The sequence below is a fragment of the Papio anubis genome, chromosome 11 (genome assembly GCF_008728515.1).
Source record: "Papio anubis isolate 15944 chromosome 11, Panubis1.0, whole genome shotgun sequence".
Classification (NCBI taxonomy): Eukaryota; Metazoa; Chordata; class Mammalia; order Primates; family Cercopithecidae; genus Papio; species Papio anubis.
Genome location: NC_044986.1, coordinates 100,341,838 through 100,365,239, shown reverse-complemented (window position 1 = coordinate 100,365,239; position 23,402 = coordinate 100,341,838). Strand labels below are relative to the sequence as shown.

The 23,402-nt window shown below is 38.5% G+C and overlaps 1 pseudogene; it reads right to left on the bottom strand.

Moving 5' to 3' along the window:
• Positions 1–5,969: 5,969 nt before the first annotated feature.
• On the bottom strand, positions 5,970–6,059 carry LOC116269574 (annotated as a pseudogene).
• Between the last annotated feature and the right edge of the window lie 17,343 nt (positions 6,060–23,402).

Sequence of the window (23,402 nt, the reverse complement as noted above, 5' to 3'; positions counted from 1 at the left end):
ACCCCGTCTCTACTAAAAAATACAAAAAAAAAACTAGCTGGGCGAAGTGGCGGGCGCCTGTAGTCCCAGCTACTCGGAAGGCTGAGGCAGGAGAATGCCGTGAACCCGGGAGGCGGAGCTTACAGTGAGCCGAGATCTGGCCACTGCACTCCTGCCTGGGCGGCAGAGCGAGACAAAAAAAAAAAAAAAAGGATAACAGGAAGTCTGAGAAGTGCCTATGGACTGCAATATTGTTCCTATGTTTCTACATCCCCCAACCCCCACCTCACACTAGTTTCAGTCCCCAGACTTGCTGTGAACAGCCCAGCAAACCACAGTGTTATTTTTCTTTCCTTACCCATGATTCTGCTATTCAAAGACTTTTGCCCTTAACGTGGGATTTCTGCTGTTTGAGTGATTAAACTAGACAATGTTTGGCTGCTAGACACAAGGTGGGGTTTTGTTTTCTTTTAAAGACGACAGCACCTTGTTCTCTTTTAAAGACGACAGCACCTAATAGTTGGTCTCCCATCCAAGTACTAAGCAGGCTGGACCCTGCTTAGCTTCCAAGATCAGACAAGGTTAGGCATGTTCATATGGCCATAGACAAAAAAGGTAGGTTATTATCATTAACACAGAAGGTGTCTTAGGATTTGAAGTACTATTGCATGAGAAAAGTAGTATTTTTTAAAATTTATGCCTTGTTTTTTAATAATATAGATGTTAGGATGTCAAATATGATGATCTATAGTCACTCAATTCAGCATGTATGCATTAAGAGTTTGTTATATGCCAGGGACTTGGACACAGGTGAATAGATAACAGTGTCTGCCCTCAAGGGGCTGATAGATTGGAAAGGAGAGTGAACACATAAAGCAGCAACTACCATTCAGTGTGTTCAGTCCTACATTAGACGTCGAAATTGAGCTAGGAAAGCATAAAGAAAAATCAAATAGTTAAAGTGTGAAGTAGGGTTAATTTACTTAAGGGATGGAATGAAATTTAAAGAATGAAAATGGGATTTACGGTTGGTTTCAAAAGATGTGTAAACATGGAGGGAATGACGATGTTGATGAAAGTTACCACATAAACAAAGCCCAGTTTTGATGGGAGCGTAACATTTTCGGAGTGGGGTTTAGAGACTGAGTGACAGAGACTGAGTTAGAGTTCAATCGAATGCCATGATTTGAAGAATTTGGGGACCATTTTGTATTTTAAATTAGGAGAATAGACAAGATTTTTTTTAATTAAGAAAAAAGAGTGAAAGCAGTATGGAAAATGGCCTGGAAATGAAGAAAACTAGAAATGGAGAAACCAATTAAGAGTTAGTTGGGGCCAGGCTCAGTGGCTCACACCTGTAACCCCAGCTCTTTGGGAGGCCAAGGTGGGAGGATTGCTTGAGCACAGGAGTTTGAGATTAGCCTGAGCAACATGGCAAGACCTTATCTCCACAAAAAAAACTTTTAACAAAATTAACTGGATATGGTGGTGCATGCCTGTATTCCCAGCTACTCAGGAGGCTGAGGCAGGAGGACCTCTTGAGTCTAAGAGTTCAAGGCTACGGTTAGTTGTAATTATACCACTACACTCCAGCCTAGGCGACAAAGCAAGACTCTGTATCAAAAAAAAAAAAAAAAAAAAAAAAAAGAAGAAGAAGTTTGCTGCACTAGTTCAAGCAATGGATGGGGAGGGCCTGATATACAGTAGTGTCAGGCCTACAGAGGTGCACATGTATTCCAGGGACCAAACAAAAGCAGAACTGGATTTGGCTTGGAAGTGAAGGAGAAGATAAATTTTAGGATAACCACAGTGTTCTGGTTTGGGAAATTTACTAGATTAAACCACAAGTTGGAAAGGGAAAATGTCAAGCTTAGTATTCTGATAAGACACCTTTGAAATGCCTGTAGGGTATGTAGGCTGCCAGTTCTAATTGGCACTTGGACATATGGGTACTCTGGGGAGTAAGGTGTGACTGATCACATGCACCAGGTCAAATAGAGAAAGATTACAGTGGATGACATGGAGTACATCTGTATTGGAACTCAGCTTAGGTCTGATGTATGTTTGTTTAGTGGTCATATTTTCCCAACCCCATAATCAGTATACTTATTCCAATAAGCATGTATGTACTTCCAAATAGAAATGGAACAAATCCCTTCAAGTCAGGACTGTCCCAGAAAATATGAGTCATATGGTTGGTTTTTAAGTGAATAAACAAAATGGTCAAAATTGCTAGAGAAACAATGCAGTTGAGATTGCACTGGGATGCAAAGGAGACTACTGAATTGTTCACGACTCCTTTAGCACATGAATGAACGGACAGTGATATTCTTATACATTTATTTCCATAGTGTCTGCATTTACTTCATTTCATCTTTTGTAAGGTGGAAGTTCTGCACAGGATAGGAGCACAGCTGACCCAGCTTTTCCTACCTGTAATGGCCACTGTAGCTGCCATTCTGAATCCCCAGCTGATTGTTTTGGCTCCTGTATTTGGACTGCCCAGCCAAGGGACCACTCTGACCTACTTTCCCAGTACAGCTCTTTCTTCAACATTTTTTAAACTTCACTTTTTTTTACAACTTCCCCAGCTCATTTATTGGAAGAAGAAGTTCTGCTTTCTTACCATTTCCTTTTGGCCTTGGGCTTTTTAGTTTTAATAAAGTCCAATCTAGCTTTTATTGGGCAGAAAATCATGTACAACAAACAGTTGGCCCCCTCTTCCTTCCTTCTCAGAAAAGACCAAGGGTTTGGAGACTCATGCTGTTGCAGCAAAATATTCACAGAATCTGCCATCAACGGCACTTGGTTCGACTGTATCATCAGTATCTTCAAAGGAGGATGGTTTGAGAAATGAAAACGTGAGGCATAGTTTGATAAAGCCACAAAAACAGAGCCCACACCTGCAAATAACCTCCTCTGGCTTTTTCTGAGCTTGCAGTCACTCACTACAAGCTTTGTCAGATGGAAGAATTCACATGGGAGGAAATGCTAACAGTATTTATTTATTTATTTATTTTTGCATGTAAAGTATCTCTGTGTTTATCAGATTTGCTAAGGCACAGTGTTCTTTTTCACAAAATGAAAATGTCAGAAATATGATAGCCATGTTCATATGTTTAAGAGAAATAGCCACAAATGTAAGGAGGAAATTAGCATTCTAGTCACGGACTGCAAGCAGTTTATTCTGGAGTTCATTCCGAGGAGGTAATGACTAGGAAAATGACAAAGAAAACTGTTACTGACCATTAGTGAGCAATCACTCTGTCATATTACTGAGATAATTTAGATAAATGCGGGGTTTCGCTGTCTCCTAGGGAGACGGGCTGCTGACGTCTTTGATAATGGCAGCCTACTTGAAGGTTGATTTTGACAAATTTATTTTTTCATCCCGCAGATGTAAAAGAGGCATGTCTGTGCCTGGCTGTTGGATGTAGTAATAACTCTTTTTAGAAGTTTTAAAAAAATCTGTCAATTCCCTGTGTTTGGTGCCCAGGGACACATGCTGAAATGCCCCCAAGAAGACTTTTCAGCCACTGTGAAAAGCAGTGTTTGGAAACATAAGGTATTTATTAAATGAATGTGGATCATACCATATTTTTGTTCAATTGACTTCTATTCTTTTAGCAGCTGCTAATTATACACTGTTGTTATTTGGAGGCCGGTAACAGATTTCTCTGTTCCATCTGGGTAATCCGGCTTTTTGAGAATGGACTTTTCCCCACCCTAACATTAGTAGAATTTTGGCTGCCACATTTTGAAGGCAGTGATAAAATCAAGTCAAAATGAGTAGGCAGACAGCAGTTTTCAAGGAAGATGAGATTTACTTAGTGATGTTCACAAAATATTTTATTTTGTCTTTGATGTCATAGCACAATAAATGCCATCTAAGTCATTTAATGCCAAGAGAAATATAGGAGTGCCTATACTCATTTGCAGAATGAATAATAGATATGTACATGCTAAGAATATTTTATTTGGAGAAAATATTGAGCAAATCGGCCACAACCTCCACCCTATTTATTCAGCAGTTGCAGGAGCTGCATTGGGGCATAGGATCCAGCATTTCTATTCCAATGGAGTAGGGGGAGCAGGGTGGCTGTGTGTCACAGCCTTGAAGCCAGACTGCAGGGGCTCAAAGCCAGCTATTGCAATGCACCAGTTGTTAGTATCGGAAAGTTTCCTCAGATTTCTAAAACTGGATTTCTCTCTATGTAAAAGGGGGTTAATATAACATCTAAATGTCAGGATTGTGAGAATGGCATAAGATCATGAATGTAAAGCTGTGATGACAATAATGATTTAAAAGATGCATACCCCACTTTCAAGCGATCAAAGGTGGTTTTATTTACTACAGTGCAACATATTTGAGGGTAACAGGCAGGCTTCCTCTTACTTGTCATCCAAAAAGACAGGAAAGCAGAGAGCTACATAGACATTCCAGTTATTAGCCCTCCTTCTCTTTATCAACTATTTTGCTTTTTCCTTTACCCTTGCGCATGCAGCATTGTTCCTTGGGCGTCAGGAGTGTTTTCTTCTCATTTTAATGTGGCTAATTTAAAGGCTTGTTCAGGTGAGTGGCTGTCTCACTTCTACAGACTGGGCAAGGAGGCCCGTGCCCCAAAGTGGAGTTTGTTGCTGAGCAGAGAGGACACTGCAGAGCCAGTCATGCATTTCGGGACATCCAGTTCACTGTGCATGTGGGCTCAGTCACCATGAAAGAGAAGTACATTTTCATAGACTCCCACATCCCCACTCTTAAAAACTACTCTTCAAAACTCTAAGCAAAATAAAGTACAGGAAATTCCTACAGGCTGACATGTTGTAAGTAGAGGTTTCATTTACATTGAAAATATTCTAAAATCTCTGACTACATCATTCCTTTTAGGCATGCTATCTCATGATAGCATTTAAGGATTTCATGCATATTTTTGAAATTTTATTGTTTTTCATCAAAATAGAGGATCTGTTAGTTTTAGTTCAATGAGCTGAAGATTTTTACCTTCAAAGCATCTAATGCAGAATTGATCAATCTCGGTGGCACATTAAAATCACCTAGAAAGTCTTTTTCTTTGCTCTGTTTGTTTTGGTTTTATTTTAAATGTAGATTCCCAGGCTCTTTCCTGGGCCATTTAAATCAGAATCACTGGGCATGGGTGCTGGCATTCATAGGCTGTAAAAGCTCCCCATAGGATTCTAATTTATGACCAGGGTTAAGAATCACAGATATAATGATTTCCAGCTTTGTCTCAATTGCATTAGGGCCAGCACTTAATTTTTATGAAGAAAAATGATATCACAATAAAAAACCCAATTCATTGCAAAGCATTCCTTACAGATAGCAGCACTGCTGAAAGGGAGCTGTTAACCTGAACAGTAATCACCTAAAGTTCTCCTCCTTCAACTGATGTATGAAAGTCTTAATTCAATATACAAAGCCCTCAAAACCCCAATGGCTTCCATCTTGCTCAGAGTAAAAGCTAAGGCTCCTACAATGGTCCACAGTTAACTACAACCTCCTCCCTTTATGGCGCTGACATCAGCTCCTCTCTTCTTTACCTTACTTGCCTCTGCTACAGCCAACCCCTTCCCTCCTCTGGCCAGCCTGCCAGATGCGCTCCTGCCTCTGACCTTCGTATTACAACCATCCCCTCCTCCTGGAATGCGCTGCCTTAGACACCGAACTGACTAAGGCCCTAGTGCCCTTCCAGTCTTTTCTTCAAGTGGCACCGTTGAAATAAAACCTGACTGCCTATTTAAAACTTGAGACCCACATTCCACTTGCCTCCGTGGCATTCTTGATCCCTATCTTTCTATTTCATTTTTTTTTTCCCTATAGCATTTCTCAGCTTTGAACACACTGTAGAATTTACCCCATTATCATGTTTATGATTAATTGCTTCAGAATGAATATTCCACAAAGACAAGGATCTTTGTCTGTTCCACCAATATAGCCCAACTGTCTGGAAAAGCACCTGGTACATGCACCCAATTATTGGTTTATTTTTTACTTTTTAGGAGTCATGCTGATCTTCTCCGTATTGTTCCCATTTTAGTATATGTGCTGCGAAGGCGAGCACTGCATCATTGTTACATGAATGAATGAAATGCCTGTCTGGACTTCCAATACACAAGTCCTGCTTGATTACCTGGATAAAGCCCACGGTCTGCCCTGTAACTAGCATTCCAGACTTCGGCTTTCTAGCCTAGTACCTACCTATTGTCTAGGCCTGGTAGGGAAAAATTAAGGATGAATCCTAGCCCGCAGCCGCTGTAATTGCTTTTATTTTGAATGGGAAATTATGTATTTATTTATTAAATTTTTTACTTCCACAGGTTTTTAGGGAACAGGTGGTGTTTGGTTATATGAGTCAGTTCTTTAGTGATGATTTGTGAGATTTTGGTGCACCATCTCTCAAGCAGTATACATTGAACCCAATTTGTGGTCTTTTATTCCTCACCCCCTTCCCATGCTTTGTCCCCGCGTCCCCACAGTCCACTGTGTCATTCTTACACCTTTGCATTCTCATAGCTTAGCTCCTGCTTATGAAAGAAAACACACGATATTTGGTTTTCCATTCCTGAGTTACTTCACTGAGAATAATAGTCTCTAATCCCATCCACGTTGCTGTGAACACAGCCACTCTAATTCTGCTTTTGCTGTTTTATTGCTGATGTACAGATTGAAGAAAAACTAAATTGCACTACTCCCTACAGAAGCAAAGTTTTAGCTCTGTGACTTTGGAAAGTACTCCATGATATCCCCGTTGCTTAATTATAGTCTATTTTGTCTTAGATCTTGTTCTTTGAGGGAGAGAGAAGCTTTCCTTAAACAGAAATCTTTTAACTCTTAGTAGGGAGAGTAGAACTAATGACTGATGAGTGGAACCATTAGTAGGGAAGTAGACTCAATTCAACATTATTTACTGGGCAAAATTCCTATCAGAAGATTTATTTCTTAGCCTGATTTTAATCCAAATGAAAAATGTTACGGAGATAGAGAAATCTAAGTACTTATCCTAATTTCCTGTAATTGAATTTATGGCTTTTGCCTCACCTCCTGCATCTGACTCACATTCGCCTCAAGAAAGTTGCTCCCCAGAAACCCCTGGTTCAAAGCAGCAAAATCTGTCCTCTCAGGAAAACAAAGGCTTGAGCTTTTTGTTTTGTTTATTTTTTTCATTTCTCCATCATCAGCATGAGAGCTCATCTTCAGGAAATACAGTGATGCCAGAAATTTGAATTGGTTCTTAGCAGGGTTTTCCAATTTCAATATGTGGTTTTAGGAGGAAAAAGCCGTCTTAGCAATTTGAGTAATAGAGGGGAAAATTGCAGGGAAAGGTATGTGGCTTTGAGTACACACTTTCTTTTTGCTCCCCAGCTTTGACACATTATGGAATAACCTTTTAGAGAAATTACAAAGCTTTCATGTTGCCCTCTCCTACTTACATGTGGATAGCTGCGGAGAGAAGAAAATTATGTGCAGCTACAAAGCATTGACTTTTTAGTTTGCAGGGTTTTTTTCCCCCTTTCATATAGCTGTATTTGCCCATTTCTTTCATCCTTCACGTAATTTGATGGAAGTGGCCATTCAGGGCATGGCAGGGAAGGATGAAGAGAAAGAAAACACTCTTTTTATTAAGGCGATGAAAATTGAAACTGAAACAGGAAGATGAGCTAACATTATCCGAACAATGGCCCCTGGAAGGTTCTGGTTCCTGATTAACTTAGAACAGCCGAGTGGGCAGGAATAATAAGGAGGCAGAGGTCATACGGCGTTTCTCTCAAACTCTGGCACACAAGAGAGCAAGGAGGGCCTTCAGCTGTTGCCTCAGCGTGAGGGGAGGCGAGAATCGACTATTCAGATTGCCAAGTGAACCTGATATTTGTAAATTAATACATGCAAATGGGAGGAAGTAATTGGGACCAGCTCTTCCTGTGCATCAAGGGGCATCTGGAAGTCTTTCTAATTCTGGGACAGTTATGCAATGGGGGTGAGGCTGAGTTTGGGTGTTATCTTATTTCCCCTTTCGGAGCCCCCAGCCTCTTCATTAGGGCTGCTCATTTTATGCCAGGTTGTGATCTTTATTGCATTGAGACTGGACCCTACTTAAAAATGAAGTTGTAAAGGTTTTGCCTGTCTACCTCTGTTCCTCTTCAGGGTATGTGTGTGTGTGTGTGTATACATACACACACACATATATATATATTAGACAGAGTCTCTGTTGCCCAGGCTGGAGTGCAGTGGCACAATCTCGGCTCACTGCAACCTCAGCCTCCCAGGTTCAAACGATTCTCCTCCCTCAGCCTCCCAAGTAGTTGGGATTACAGGGGCCCACCATCACACCCGGCTAATTTTTGTATTTTTAGTAGAGACAGGGTTTCACCATGTTGGCCAGGCTGCTCTCGAACTCCTGACCTCAGGTGATCCACCCACCTTGGCCTCCCAAAGTGCTGGGATTACAGGCATGAGCCACTGTGCCTGACCTTCTTCAGGGTATTCTTAATGACCGAAATCAGTTTTCAAAGCCCAATCTCTCCTTGAACCACTGCAGGGCAGGGTGAGGATGTTGTGGGTGAAGAAGGCCTGTATGATGCCTCTCTGATCACTACAGTAGGCTGTGGCCTGTTTGAGCTACCCCTGGAGCCATAAACAAAGCTCCAAGCCAGTCTGTCACTACACAAAGTTTCCCATCACATTTCATTTTAAATTGTATTTCTATTTTTTAGAGAGAGAGATTTTGCTCTGTCACCCAGGCTGGTGATCACTGCAGCCTCAAGTTCCTAGTTTCCAGTGATCCTCCCACCTCCGCCTCCTGAGTAACTGGCACTACAGGTGCACGCCACCAGACCAGGCTAATTTTTTAAACATTTTTTGTAGAGACGAAGTCTCGCTGTGTTGCCCAGGTTGTCCCATCATACTTCAAATCTGTATTGGTGCTTTATATTTCCATTTACTACCCCAGTATCTAATCAAATCACCTTAACCCCAGGCACTGACACCCCACAATGATGGATTCTGGGACAACAACAGACAAAACTATTGCAAAAGTTATTAACTCAAAGTGATAGGAAAATTAGGTCCCTGGATGATCTCACAACTTCAGGTGTGGAAGGTTTCTAGAGCTGCTTTGTCTCTGGAGAATGAGATACAACAATAAAAAGATACTTACATCATATAGCACTTATTGTAAGAAGGAAATAATAAAGGGCTAATCCAATGCTATAGATTATGAGTTGAGAAAATGAGGCTTGGAAAAACGAAATAACTTTCCCAGCCACTCAGCCCTTGTGTATTAGAGTCAGGTGGGAGCCCAGATCCCTGAACCCTCTGTTCTGTTTTCTTTTCAATGAATCATGAGAACCCTTAACAGGTACTATCTTTTTAGAGAACCAACTTTTTTTTTTTCTTTTTAGATGGAGTCTCGCTCTGTTGCCTGGGCTGGAGTGCAGTGGCGAGACCTCAGCTCGCTGCAACCTCCACCTTCTGAGTTCAAGTGATTCTCATGCCTCAGCCTCCTGAGAAGCTGGGACTACAGACGTGCACCACCATGCCTGGCTAATTTTTGTACTTTCAGTAGAGAAGGGCTTGCTCCATGTTGGCCAGGCTGGTCTCAAACTCCTGATCTCAAGTGATCCACCCACCTCGGTCTCCCAAAGCGCGGGATTACAGGCATGAGCCACTGTGCCCAGTCAAGAACCAACTTTATTATCATGCATTGAGGGCTCTCAGCTTGAGTCTGAGCTGTGCTCACTGCTGAGAGATGCACAGACCTGGTCATGTCCCTAGGGCTGGTAACATGAGCCAGCCAAGTTACTTTTGCAAAATAACTCATCCTAAGTAGGAGTGAATTAAGGCTCTGCAATAGGGCTAATAAGAATGTCTTACATTCAAAGGAGAAAGACGATTTTTCTGTCAGTCAACATTCATCTTTCAATTCAGTCTTTACTGATTCATTCTTGAGTTGAGGGAGGCAGCTGTGTTCTCATAAGAATTTACTTAGGAGCAAAAATCAGGGAGTAGATGTCTCCCCACCTTAACCCAGGGTGTCACTGGAGTGATATAAGCCAAAGGTTTTGGGTAGGAGGCAGCACGACCCCATTCTCTGTTTCTTACTCAGTCTATATGAACACCACCACCTGGAGTTGTGCAGTGTACAACCTGTGCAGCCAGGTGCAGAGGTCTTTGTCTGGAGTATATTTTTTAAAATGATTTTTGGAGACGGGGTTTTGTTATGTTGCCCAGGCTGTTCTCGAATCCTGGCCTAAAGCTATCCTCCTGCCTCAGCCTCCCAAATTGTTGGGATTACAGGTATGACCCACTGTGCCTGGCTAGGATATAAAATTATTCTCACTGGTGGACTAGGAGACAGTAAGGGATGGGGAAAGGATAAAACCTGACTCAGTCCTTAATAGCTGAGAAACCTTAAGTACGTTATATCAACTTTCTGGGGCTCAGTTTTCTCACCTACAAAATGGATGTCATAAATGGAGTCATACATTCTCAGTGGTTAAAATTATATGACTGGTTGCACCAATCTACACCTTTTGCTATTGTAGAGGGAGTGTATTAGTCCATTCTCGCATTGCTATAAAGAAATACCTGAGTCTGGGTCATTTATAAAGAAAAGAGGTTTAATTGGGTCATGGTTTTGCAGGCTGTACAGGCATGGCACTGGCATCTGCTCAGCTTCCGGGGAGGCTCAGGAAACTTTTACTCCTGGTGGAAGGCAAACCCAGAGCTTGCATGTCACATGATGAAAGCAAGAGAGACAGAGAGTGGAGAGGAGGGGTCACCCACTTTTAAATGACCAGATCTTGCAAGAACTCCCTCTACTGTGAAGACAGAACCAAGTCATGAGGGGTCTGCCCCCAGGACCCAAACACCTCCAGCACTGGGAATTACAATTCAGCATGAGATTTGGGCAGTGGACAAATATCTAATCTATATCAGGGAGAGATTGCTGTGCCTGTGAAAATTATCTTTTGGGGAAGCACATTGGCCCATTTGAGAACTTTTCTGCCCACCCTATGGATCATTTCTCAGGAAGAAACTTCCCGAAACAGGCATCATTTTGCAGACAAGTCAGAGTTGCTAGAGTGATGGCTCAGCCTCAGCACCTCACAATAGACTTTTGATTAGCACCCTGGGTGTCACGAGCAGGGGTTGAGTCAGCTGTGCCTCCTGCTAAATAAAGGTCTGGTCGTGCCTGCACCCTGACAGGACCCCTCCCCTTGACTTGAGAGATGTGACTTAGGCAGGAGACAGCACAGGGAGCTGCAGGGTTGATCGTCGGCTGCATCCGGTGACAGGAAACAGCGCAGTGAACAGATTTCTCTGATTTTAAGTTCTCTATACTGTTGTCAGATGCTATGCTCAATCAGGTGTCCCAACAGTATGGCCACTGCAAAGAGAATTCTGTATAGCCACTCCACGCATGTGCCCATTTCCTTTGGAAAATGAACTGTGTTCATAGAAATGTCTCTTAGGATATTAAGATGAAGAAAGAAGACTGGGTCCTTTGATACATGCAACAAAAAGATTCTTTGGCTGCCATTTAACGTGTTCTAGAATATAAGGATGGTGGAAAGCTCCCAAATTATTTGTGGTAAAGCCAGAATAACAGTAATATAAAAATCAGATGAAGGTATGCAAAAAGAAAACCTGAAAGCACTCTCACTTTTGAATAAATATCAAAGGGAAAAGTTTAAATAAAATAACACTAAACAGAATTGATCAGTAGTAAACTAACAGAATCATATCCTAGGACAAATAGGGTTTAGTATAGAGATTGAGCCCTGTGTAAATGCTGTCTCTGCCATTTAATAGCTGGATGATCTTGGGCAAATTACTAAACCTTTCTTGCCTCCATTTTCTTATCTGTAAAATGAGGATAATTATAGTACCTGCCTGATCAAATGGTTGTGTGGATTAAATTAGTTAATGTGTATGAAAGGCCTGGTACATGGCAACTTAACTTTTATTTTGCTTATTGTTTATAATTTTGTTTATTTTATTTACAAACCAAAGCTAAGTTGCCACGCGCCAGGCCCTTCATACACATTAACTAATTTAATCCACAAACAATCTGATCAACTAGGTACCATAAATAATGGGTACTATAATTATCCCCATTATTAACTAGTTCCAGAAATATAAGGTGTGAGTCAGGGGTCTAACTTTTTTTCTTAAATAAAATGACCATTTGTTTCAGCACACTTCTTTAAACAATGGTTTATTTTCTGACCTATTTGAAATAATGAGCTTTACCACATTCTAAATATCAGACTCCTTCCTTTCTATTCTGTCACCTGTATTAGAAAGTCTATTCGTGAACCAGCAACATACTGTTTAAATCATATTTTTAAAATGTTTTAATAACTTGTACAATATCTCCCTTATGAGTAACTTACTTACTGTAAATTGTTTGGGTAATTTGCCCTTTTTTTCCGATAATATGAAAAGGCAACTACAAACTAATTCTAATTACATACAGCAAAGTAAAAAGCTTAAATAATAGTAAATACCTATCAGCTATTATTATTTTTCTAACTTAAAATTATTTAAATGATATTTTATATCTTTACTATATTCCAGGAAAATGATATGTTGATGGTCCAAGTGTTCTTCTAATTATCTCGGTAGGTTTTAAATGTTCTTATAATGACTCTTTTATCTTTATTGTTAAATTGATGATTTGTTTTATCATTAGTGTAAATTGGTACTTTCTCCCTGGTATTTACATGTTCTAACTGGTCATTATTCATATATATCTATTGTCCATTAATGTTATACATTTAGTTTTTTAAATACATGACTTTGTCTTTTTTTAGTTTTAGCATGTTTTTCTCCTTGAATTTACTTTCTTGAGCTTTTCAGATAATCATATCATCTGTAAATAATGAAAATTCACTGTCTGAATTCCAGCTTAAATACTACTCTTATTCTTGACTAGTGAATGCCAGAATTTATAGGACAATGTTAAAGAATAGTAATGACTCCCCAGCAGCCTTTTTTCCAGACTTGAACAATTACGTGCCTGCATTATTTTACTGTTAATGGTATTAGGTTTGCATTGAGATGCATTTAGTAAGCTATTTGATAAAAATATTTCTCAAAACTTAGCTTAATAAAACAATTTTTAAATCAAATACAGAGGTTACATTTTCAAATGCCTTTTCACTTTCTGATAATTTTCTCCTTTTACTGATTTATGAAATGTAATGTTTTCTCTTACATTAAATGATCCTGGCATTCTGAGAACATCTGAGAGTAAACAACATTAATTAATGTTTAACTTGGAAATTTTTGCATTTATAATAACATGTATGATTGAACTTTATTTTTATTTATTTATTTTTTTGAGACGAAGTCTTGCTCTGTCACCCAGGCTAGGGTGCAATGGTACAATTTCAGCTCACTGCAACCTCCACCTCCCAGGTTCAAGCAATTCTCTGGCCTCAGCTTCCCAAGTAGCTGGGATTACAGGCACCCATCATCACTCCCAGCTAATTTTTGTATTTTTATGGAGACAGGGTTTTACCATGTTGGCCAGGCTGGTCTTGAACTCCCAAAGTCCTGGGATTACAGGTGTGAGCCACCGCGCCTGGCCTGATTGAACTTTAAATATGTTTGCCCTGGCTGTACCAGATTTGTAATTCACTGTTCTGGCAGAATCATAACTGAGTTTTTTTTTAATTCCCTTCTCTTTCTTTTCATGTTCTGGATAATTTTGTATAGTAAATAGTTATTGTTCTTGAAAACATCTTAAGAATGCACTGGTAACATTATGTGGAGCCAGAGCCTTTTGGGAGATAATTATTTTTACAATATTTTTAATTTCCTCCCTTACTGTTGGTCTATGAAGATTACCTATTTTTTTGAGTTAATGATGGCAGTTTATATATTTTAAGGAAAATTTTAACACTCATATTTTCAATGTATTATAAAGCGTAATATTCTATAAAATGTGTTATTGTCATAATTGCCATTCTATCTTATATGACATTATTTTGGTTTCACATTTGCTATATTTATGTTCTTTCTTTAATGAAACTGACATGTCCCACAACTGAAAACAAAACAAAACAAAACAAAAATCCTTATATATAGGGCTTTATTGACTGTTTTCCTATTGAATAATCTCTGCTTTTATCTCAGTTTTCAAAGCTTCCTTCTTTATATAGTTTTGGTTGTTGATTTTGTTAGCTTTTTCATTTAAATGCTTCATTTTTAAAAATTACCCTTTAATAGTGTATAATATGTGATACTAAGCACTTGTCCCGAGTACAGCTTTAGTCTCACGCTATGGGCTTGATTTGTAGAGTTCTTGTCACTTTCTTAATACTCCACCATTATGCTCAGATGTGTTTTGACCTTGAGTGATGTAGGTGAGCATTTTGTTTTGATTTATCCCAAGTGGTCAAAGTACATTGAAAACTATTACTGAAACACCATGTGGAGTTGACACTGGGCAGTCATTTTCTCCATTTGTAAGCTAGTGAGTAAGTGGAGAAAATAATTTTCCAGAGAGACTTAAGGAATGGAATTAGAAATCTACATTTTAAAAAAATCTCCAAGAGTCTTTAACATAATGGAACCACAGATAGATATTTAACAACCATTGTACTAAACTAATAGCTCTTAGCTGAAGCAAACCAACAAATTAAACTCTTTCCCTTTCTCCTCTCCACCGCCCTGTCTATCCTCCAGAACATACTAAAAATTAAACATTTGACCATGTTAATAAAACCATACACACAATGACTGCCATTTACAAAGTACATGTTCTTGACTTTATAGAGGTTAAATATACAATAACACAAAGCAAGCAGATGGCAGAGCCCAGATTAAAAACCAGATTAAGCTGACTCTCACCAGCGCTTTAAACTAGGATGATTGGAAGCCTCCCTTAGGCTTTGAGATAGGGTCTTGCTCTGTCGCCCAGGCTGGAGTGCAGTGACACGATCAGGGCTCACCAAAGCCTCGACTTCCGGCTCAAGCAATCTTCCCACCTTAGCGCCCCAAGTAGCTGGGACTACAGGGATGTGCCACAGCACCTGGTTATTTTTTTTTTTTTAATTTTAGTAGAAACAAAGTCTCCCTATGTTTTTTTTAATTTTAGTGGAAACAAGGTCTCACTCAGTGTTAGTAGAACTCCTGAGCTCAAGTGATCCTAGTTTTTGTAGAGATGAGATTTCATTATGTTTCCTAGGCTGGTCTCAAGCAATCCTCCCACCTCAATCTCCCAAAGTGCTGGGATTACAGGCATGAACTACTGTGCCCGGCCCTCCCTTAAACTTGGAATCAGACTCTAGCATCTGCCCTCTAGAGCACAATGTCTAGTGAATGACATATCTAGTCATGTAAACATATGTGCTATGTAAATTGAACTAAATATTTTGTACTTGCTATTCGAACTTCTGCAGCAACCACAAGGTCTAGGGAATACCAACTACTAAACCAGCTATTTGCACATTACTGACAGGAGAGGGAAAAACGATGTATTTTTACTATCATGAAAATGGATGCACACCAAAGCCTTCTTGAATATTTTCTGACTCATCATCTCCTTCAAAATCCTCGCTCTCTGACTAGCTGCATTTCAGTATAAATTGACAGTAACTTTTACATTTTTCATGACATTTTGCCAGTAATATGCACTTTACTTACATAAGCAAAATTATCTCTTATTATAATTTCAACTATGATCATTGGCCAGCCAAGTGAATATTAACTAAACACTTTCTCCCTCAGCCCCCACAAATAACTGCCTGCCCCAAAGGAAGCAATTAGCCATAGGACTTGCCACATGAATTCTTGCCTCATGATGTATTTGTTTTTTAGGAAAAAAAAAAAAAAAAAAAAAAACCTTCACATAACAACCTATAAATTCACTCCCTGGTGAACATCCTGAAAGTTTTACTAATTGTGTTAAAGGCAATAATTACTGATGATAAAGAATGAGACATTAACTATTCAACGTTAGAGGTCAAGTCCTTGAAATGTGGCATGGATTCTGCTGAGTCCACCATTTGTTTGTATTTTCCCTGATCAGTACACAGCTTATATATGCACCAAGCCTCTCGTAGGTTTTCATTCAGAAAAGTCAATATCCAAGGGCATATTTTAAATTAATCAAATCTGTTTTTGAGAGATAAGCTAAATGAGTTCTTTAAAAGGAGAATGTGAAATGCAAACTTATGTATTCATCATTATATTTAGCTTCAAGAAATAACCTTACATAACCCCACAGTGGATTTAAATGATGACTAAAACTCAGTTTCAAACTTTTAAGAGATTTTCTATAGTCATAGGTAGCATTCAATATGTTTCAGTTTGCTTTCTGCACTTATAATTTAAATTATGAGAGAGAAATTCAGTCAAGTCAATAAATATTTATTAAGCACTAGGCATAGGAAAGCAGCGTGAGATACAGTCTGTCTACCCAGAAAGGAAAGTCTTGCTGAGCAAAAAAAGACTTAGATACATGGAAACAGTCATAGATAAATAAGAATTGTATGGAAATGATGTAAGATTCTTGGTTTACAAAGGCTGTGCTATGCCCTACAGTTTCTCAGTTACTTGCTGGCCGCTGCTCTCCAGTTTATTGTAGCCTGAAGCATACTTCTTTCCACTCTAACTGCAGCCCATAGAAGCCTTAGATGGAGTACTTTCTCTTTACCAAATGGGAGATTACCATTATCCTGTGATTGGAGAGTAGTTTTCATAAAAGTTTATCACATAAACCTGAAGCAGCCGGTGCTAAAGAAGAGCTTCAGTCACAACAAGGAAAGTGTCTTGGAGCCATTTCCGTTGGTAGCAAATTACCCTCTGGAAAAACTCTAAAATCTTTAAATATCCATTGATTTCTTAACAAGTAGGAACTTGAGAATTTCTAGACTGTAGCTCCCTTGAAGAAAGATAATTTTTATCTTGATTGGCCCAGTGCTTACTTAGGTAGTACACACTAGACTTTCAGTATTCACTGTTTGCTTGATTTTGTTTTAAAAAAAGAATGAATGAATGTGTCTTCTTAACAGTGTTAAAATACAAGATGAATTAGCACAGTACAAGTTTGGATAAAGTATTTTCTGATTCGTCTGAATAAGCAAAAGCCTGCATTTAAAACAATCTATTAGTTATTTCCAGTATTTGCCTTTGATAGCTGGCTACATTGTATGTCAGCAAATGGCTAAATACCAAAGCAACAATGACGGCAGCCTGCTGTGTTCTTTTGGGTTTTTGTGTATAAATGTGGGTATTAAAAATGTTTGAAAATGTAGTAAGGAAAATTATTCCAAATGGTGAAAACAAAATCTAGCGGAAAAAGGTTATTACTTCCAACCTCCCCACTGATTTCCAGGTGGTAACACTGCCCTTTCATGTCTGGAGTTCCACTCTCTCATCTATTGAACTTACAGTTGGCAATCAAATAGATGTCCTCAGAACATAAATTATCAAAATACCACTGATAAATTTCAATATTCTCACTGTCGAATAATAATAGAAGTCCCTGATGTCAGAGCTGTGTCCCCCAAAATGGAAATGACCCTTTACAGTCTGAAATGAGACTAACTTCTTGTTTATCAGGTGAAATAAAAAGATTAATGGGAGCAGATACATATAGATTCCCAATGCAGTGAGATGAGTATAGGTAATCCCTCCTTGATGGTACAATGTAGCAAAAGCTAATGCTTCTGTTGCTCCTTCTCAGCAGCAAGTATGAGCTCTCCTTGCATAATTAGAATGGCCCTTACAAGTAAACCCCAGTCACCTCCACTGTGGATGATCCAGTACTACAGGTAAAAATGACAAGCAGTCGCCCACCTGGAAACCTGGACATTCTGAAAGAGTGTCATTACAGGAATCATTTTTGCAGAGGTTGCTATGGTTTCTGGCTTGCACTTTCTCCTCTCTCTATAGTTGGATGATTTTAGTTAATCAATGGCAAGTCACAGTGTAATCATTTTCTCTTCAGAGAACACAAGGAAAAAGAACAAGCCTGGAGTCTCTTGCACAATGTCACTGCTGACAGTTATTTTTTGGCTACAAAAGAAAGACATATTCTTATTCTAAATAGGAGCAGAAAAGGAAAGTTGAGAGAAAACTGAAGTTACTTTCCAATCCAGACTAGTCTTTTGAGAACTATTAGAAAGACTCTTTACCCAAGTGATCTCCCTAGAATTTTTTTTTATTAGGATGCTCATCCAAGAAGGATGTGAGGGAAACATGGTTCCTGCCCACAAAGAGTCCTGGAATTTTCTTATTACCTCTGCAAGGTGTCTGGGCATTGAGAAATCATAATGAGGGATTAACATTGCTCTACCTAAAGTTAATCACTGCTTCATATATTGAAGAGAAAAAGCCACTACTCCATATACTGTCCAGCACAAATGAAATATGGGAAACAATGCTATTAAGGAAAGCAAAGAGATAGAGAATCCTTACAAGTAGGACCACAAAAGAAGCTCAAGAGACCACTCAGAGAGCTCAATATGCAAGAATTGACACCAAGAGGAAAGGCAAGTCTTGTGTCTTGAGGAACTTTGCCTTTGTATGTAGAAATTATGAGCCTATGAGTGATTTAGCAAATCTCAGGTAAGATAGAAACATAAAATTCAGTCAATTTCCTTTTGAAATTTTGTGAGCAGCAGTCAAGGCCAGAGTTCAAGGGCCCTTAGACAAGTCACATCATTTCCAACTGTTTTGATGTAAAAGCAGGTGTTTAATTCATTCTATGTGATTTTAGTTTATATTTGAAAACAGGATCAGTTTTGTACAGCTCTCTATTAAAGGGCTGTGTTTTCTACCCACAGAAGAGAAATTCAGAGCCTTAGCATACACCATCAGATATAGCAGAACAATCATGATTATATAATGAACATATGAGAGAATAAGTTTCAAAAGAATGTGGGTTTAAGGTAAATGTTACTTTTTCCTTAATTTCTTTTAATTTAATATAAATTATCAATAATTGAGAAACTGAGATTTTTCACAAATGTCCAAAATGTTTTATTGATAATATTGTCTTGTTTATTTATGGTATTATCAGACCCCAGTTACACTATTTACTTCTTGATGCATTTTATGTACAATGAATGCACACAATAATTTTGATATTCAAATTTTCCAGATATTACTTTACCAGAATATCATATTGGAGATGATGGAGAAAAGTTCAACATGAATTATATGTCTGTGCTGATTGAGTGGTAATTTTCATCATTGACTCTGAGAATTAAATTTCGTTGGATTTTACAATTCTGCATTTTAATTGTGCTACCTTTGGTTTGTAATGTTTCCTGTAACTACATGTTATGGAGAGTGATTATATACCTGATTAGTCAGCCATGCTAGTTTGGGAATGGTTCATAAACTGTCTCCCAACTTACCTATATTAGCATTCAAATGGTTATTTTTTTAAACGATAAATTATAAAGTTTCTATTGGCAAATGAAAGTTCTTCTGAAATGAATTACATACATTAAATTTAAAAGAGTTGATTGATATCTACATGTTAGAATGAATACCCAGTCCTAACCTTGGCATATGGCATGTGTGTACACATGTTAGTCTCCTTCCTATGAATTTTATTACAAAAAAATGGGGCTCCATTGCACTTTAAATTGGATTTTTTTTTAAAAGATCTAGAGCCATGTCTCCATTACATCATCCTCAGATGACCTTGCATCGTAGAGTCTTACGAGAGATTAAGCGGGATAACACGTATAAAAGACCCTGCAGTCCTGGTATCTATTCCAGACCTAATACAAGACAGATACTGTTACTTCAGGAAAGTACATTAATCTGTTAGGAATAGAGGCTGCCCTTGGCTTTAGTTGTTACTATTACATTCATAAGGCTACCACGCTATTATTTTTAGATTTGGCAATATGGTGTGTATCCCTGACTTATTCGAGAAAATAGGATTTCCTCTCCCTTGGCCCATCAAGCCAGCTGAGAACTCCTCAGGCTTTGCAGAATATGTGCTTCTGATCACAATGGCTGATGCCCTGTGAGTGCTAAGATCACACAACTCTTGCAATCAAGATTTCCCTTGAGAGCGTGTAGAGTCTTTTAACAGATCACACAACCTATTCATTTTGAGATCTGCAGTCTTTCTAGCACTTTTGATGAATCACATAGAATGCACCATAAGTTCAGGTTGATTTGTGAAATATAAATGAAGGATTTTCTGCTGTGATAAAGGCCAGTTGGTACATGTTCCTGTCAAGTGCGTACACCTGAAATTGACCTTTCCCAATGAAATATAGAATGGTGAAAATGGTTTGCTCTTCTGCTTGGGACAGTTTTTGTCATGTCTTTGAGACTATTTTCATTAATTTTTAAAAATTTTTATTGACATATAATTTTTGTGCATCTTTATGAGGCACATGTGATATTTGGATACATGCATGGAATGTGTAATGATCAAATCAAGATATTTAGGTGGTATTATGATATCCATCACCCAGAACATTTATTATTTCTTTTTGTTGAGGATATTTCAAATCTTCTTTTCTGGCTTTTTTGAAATTCACAATATGCCATTGTTAGCTATAGTCATCCTACTGTGCAATCAAATACTCCTTCTATCTAACTGTATGTTTGTACCCATCACACAACCTAACCAACCTCTCTTCATGCTCATCACATTTCTGGCATCTGGTGACTATCCTTCTATTCTCTACCTCCGTGAGATCAACTTTCTTAGCTCCCACATATAAGTGAGGACATGTGACATTTTCACTACTTTTATTGTTTTTGTCTGTTTAAGCACCTTTGATAGAATATTTGGAAAATGGTGAAAAAGTCAAAAATAAGCATTAAAAATTACCTACGAACTGGGCACAGTGATGCACACTGTAGTCCCAAGTGCTCAGGATGTTCCTGGACTTACTTGAGCTCAGGAGTTCAAGTCCAGCCTGGAGAGCAGAGCAAGACATCACCTCTAAAAATAATTGTCTACTATCACATCACTCAGAAATCACTACTGCTAACACATGGCATATTTTCTTTAAAATTTTATCCACAGATACACAAACACAATGAACAATTACTATATACATGATTGCTATACACTTTTTTCCTTAATAGTGTAAGCATTTCCTCAAGTTATTAATCTTTTTCTAAGATGTATTTTTAATGGCTGTATAATATTCCAATGTGGTGTTGTGCCATAATTTAATGATTATGCATTTTTTAAAATGTTTAATTCTCAGGTTTTTACTTACTGTTAACAAATGCTTTAGTGAACATCCTTGTTAATAAATATCTGATCACATCCCTAATTCATTTCTTAATAAAATTATAAGAAATGGTATTAAAGGATCAAAACAAAGAATATTGTGGAGACTCTTGTTACATTCATGTGTATGATTTCTGACTGGCACCTAAATGTTCATTTCATGTATTTTTGGCAGAGTTGAATAGTCCTTGTAACATTATTTATTATTTGCACATCTTTCCCCTTTGTGAATCGTCTGGTCATAACTGATCATTTTTTGCCATCTGATTGTGTTGTTCTTACCCTAAGGCACTTTATAGTAAGAATATTATTCTTTGGCTGGTCATAGTTATTGTAATTATTTTACTCTTATTTGACATTTGCCTTTTACTTTTTAAGAATGTCTATATACATGATTTTATACTTCATGTTATTGGTTTTAATACGTTTGTCCTTTGTGAATTCTCTAATTGTTTTATGCTTAGAAAGTTTCTCCATATTCCACTATCTAAAAGAGTTTGAGCCTTACGTTATTTTATTCTATATTCATCTTTTAAATTCATCTGGATCTTTTTAGTATAAGATGAGAAAATAATATCTAATGTAAAGTATGACTAAACAGTTTACTCAACAGCATTTATTGACTATCCCTTTTGTTATTCATTGATTTATGATAACACATTTATCACATACTTTTTATATTCTGAGATTTATTTCTGGGCTGATGTTGATCTGTCCACTTATTTATTCATTCACTTTTTCATTTAACAAATGTTTCTGAAGATCTGTTATGTGCCAGGCATGATTTTAGAAAATGAGGATAAAGAAATTAAAACCACATAAAAATCCCACCACTTGTGAAGCTTACACTCTGGTGCAAGGTGGAAAAGAGATTAACAAATATGAGATGAATCAATAAGAGATATATTATGTTAGATAGTAATAAGTGCTATGAAGAGAAAAATCAAATAAGAAAGAGAGATGGGGAGTTTGTGCACGTAGGGTAGCAATTACTAGCTTGATGTAAGACATTAGTTGAAACAGCTCCTCTGACTGAAAAACACAAAATAATCTTGAATCCTGAAATATTCATGTCTTGGATGATGTCAGATAATACTTTAATGGTGAGATCAGAGTCCAGAACAGTTCTCTCATGATTTGTGCAGGGATATTACAGTGAGAAAGGACAGAGTTAGCCAGCACATTTATGGACAAGTAGAATCTTTTCCCCTAGGACAAACTATGGAACGACCTCAAGAGCTGCTACATTCTTTTTTTTTTTTGAGACGGAGTCTCGCTCTGTCTCCCAGGCTGGAATGCAGTGGCACGATCTCAGTTCACTGGAACCTCCATCTCCCAGGTTCACACCATTCTCCTGCCTCAGCCTCCCGAGTAGCTAGGACTACCCTCAGCCTCCCAAGTAGCTGGGACTATAGGCACCCACCACCATGCCCGGCATATATATATGTGTGTGTGTGTGTATATATATATATATGTGTGTGTGTGTATATATATATATATATTTTTTTTTTATTTTTGTATATTTAGTAGAGATGGGGTTTCACCATGTTAGCCAGGATGGTCTCGATCTCCTGACCTCATGATCTGCCTGCCTCGGCCTCCCAAAGTGCTGGGATTACAGGCATGAGCCACCGCACCCGGCCAAGAGCTGCTACATTCTTTTGTCACTTGGACAGTGCCCTATAAACAGCTTTTGATTGACCAGAAAAGAGTTGCTTGGTTTATGGATGGCAGTTCCAAGGTGATCAAAGAGCATCCTGTTTAGAAGGCTGACATTCTGATCAATGAAGGTAAACTTAAATCAGCTCAGTAGGCTGAATTGCATGATGTTTGCCTCTATGTTGGGGTTTTGACCAATTCATGGGCAGCGGCCAATGGCCTAACCACATGGTTAGAGAGAAGGGCAATACAAAACTGGTCTATTAAGGGATGCCTGTATAGGAAACAGCCCTGTGGAATCACCATGGGAGTTTGAAGGGTGCATTTAAGTAGGATATGCCAACGACCATCAGAAGAACCCTCTTCCAAAATCAGAAGTAATCTGAGCTTGCAAGTAGATTTCCTGATACACTCACTTGAGGTAGCCAGCTCGTTCCATGAAATGGATGGGCATTGAGGGGCTGCAGCAATGCAGAGATGGGTTGAATCTAGACACATTCCTCTTGCACTACC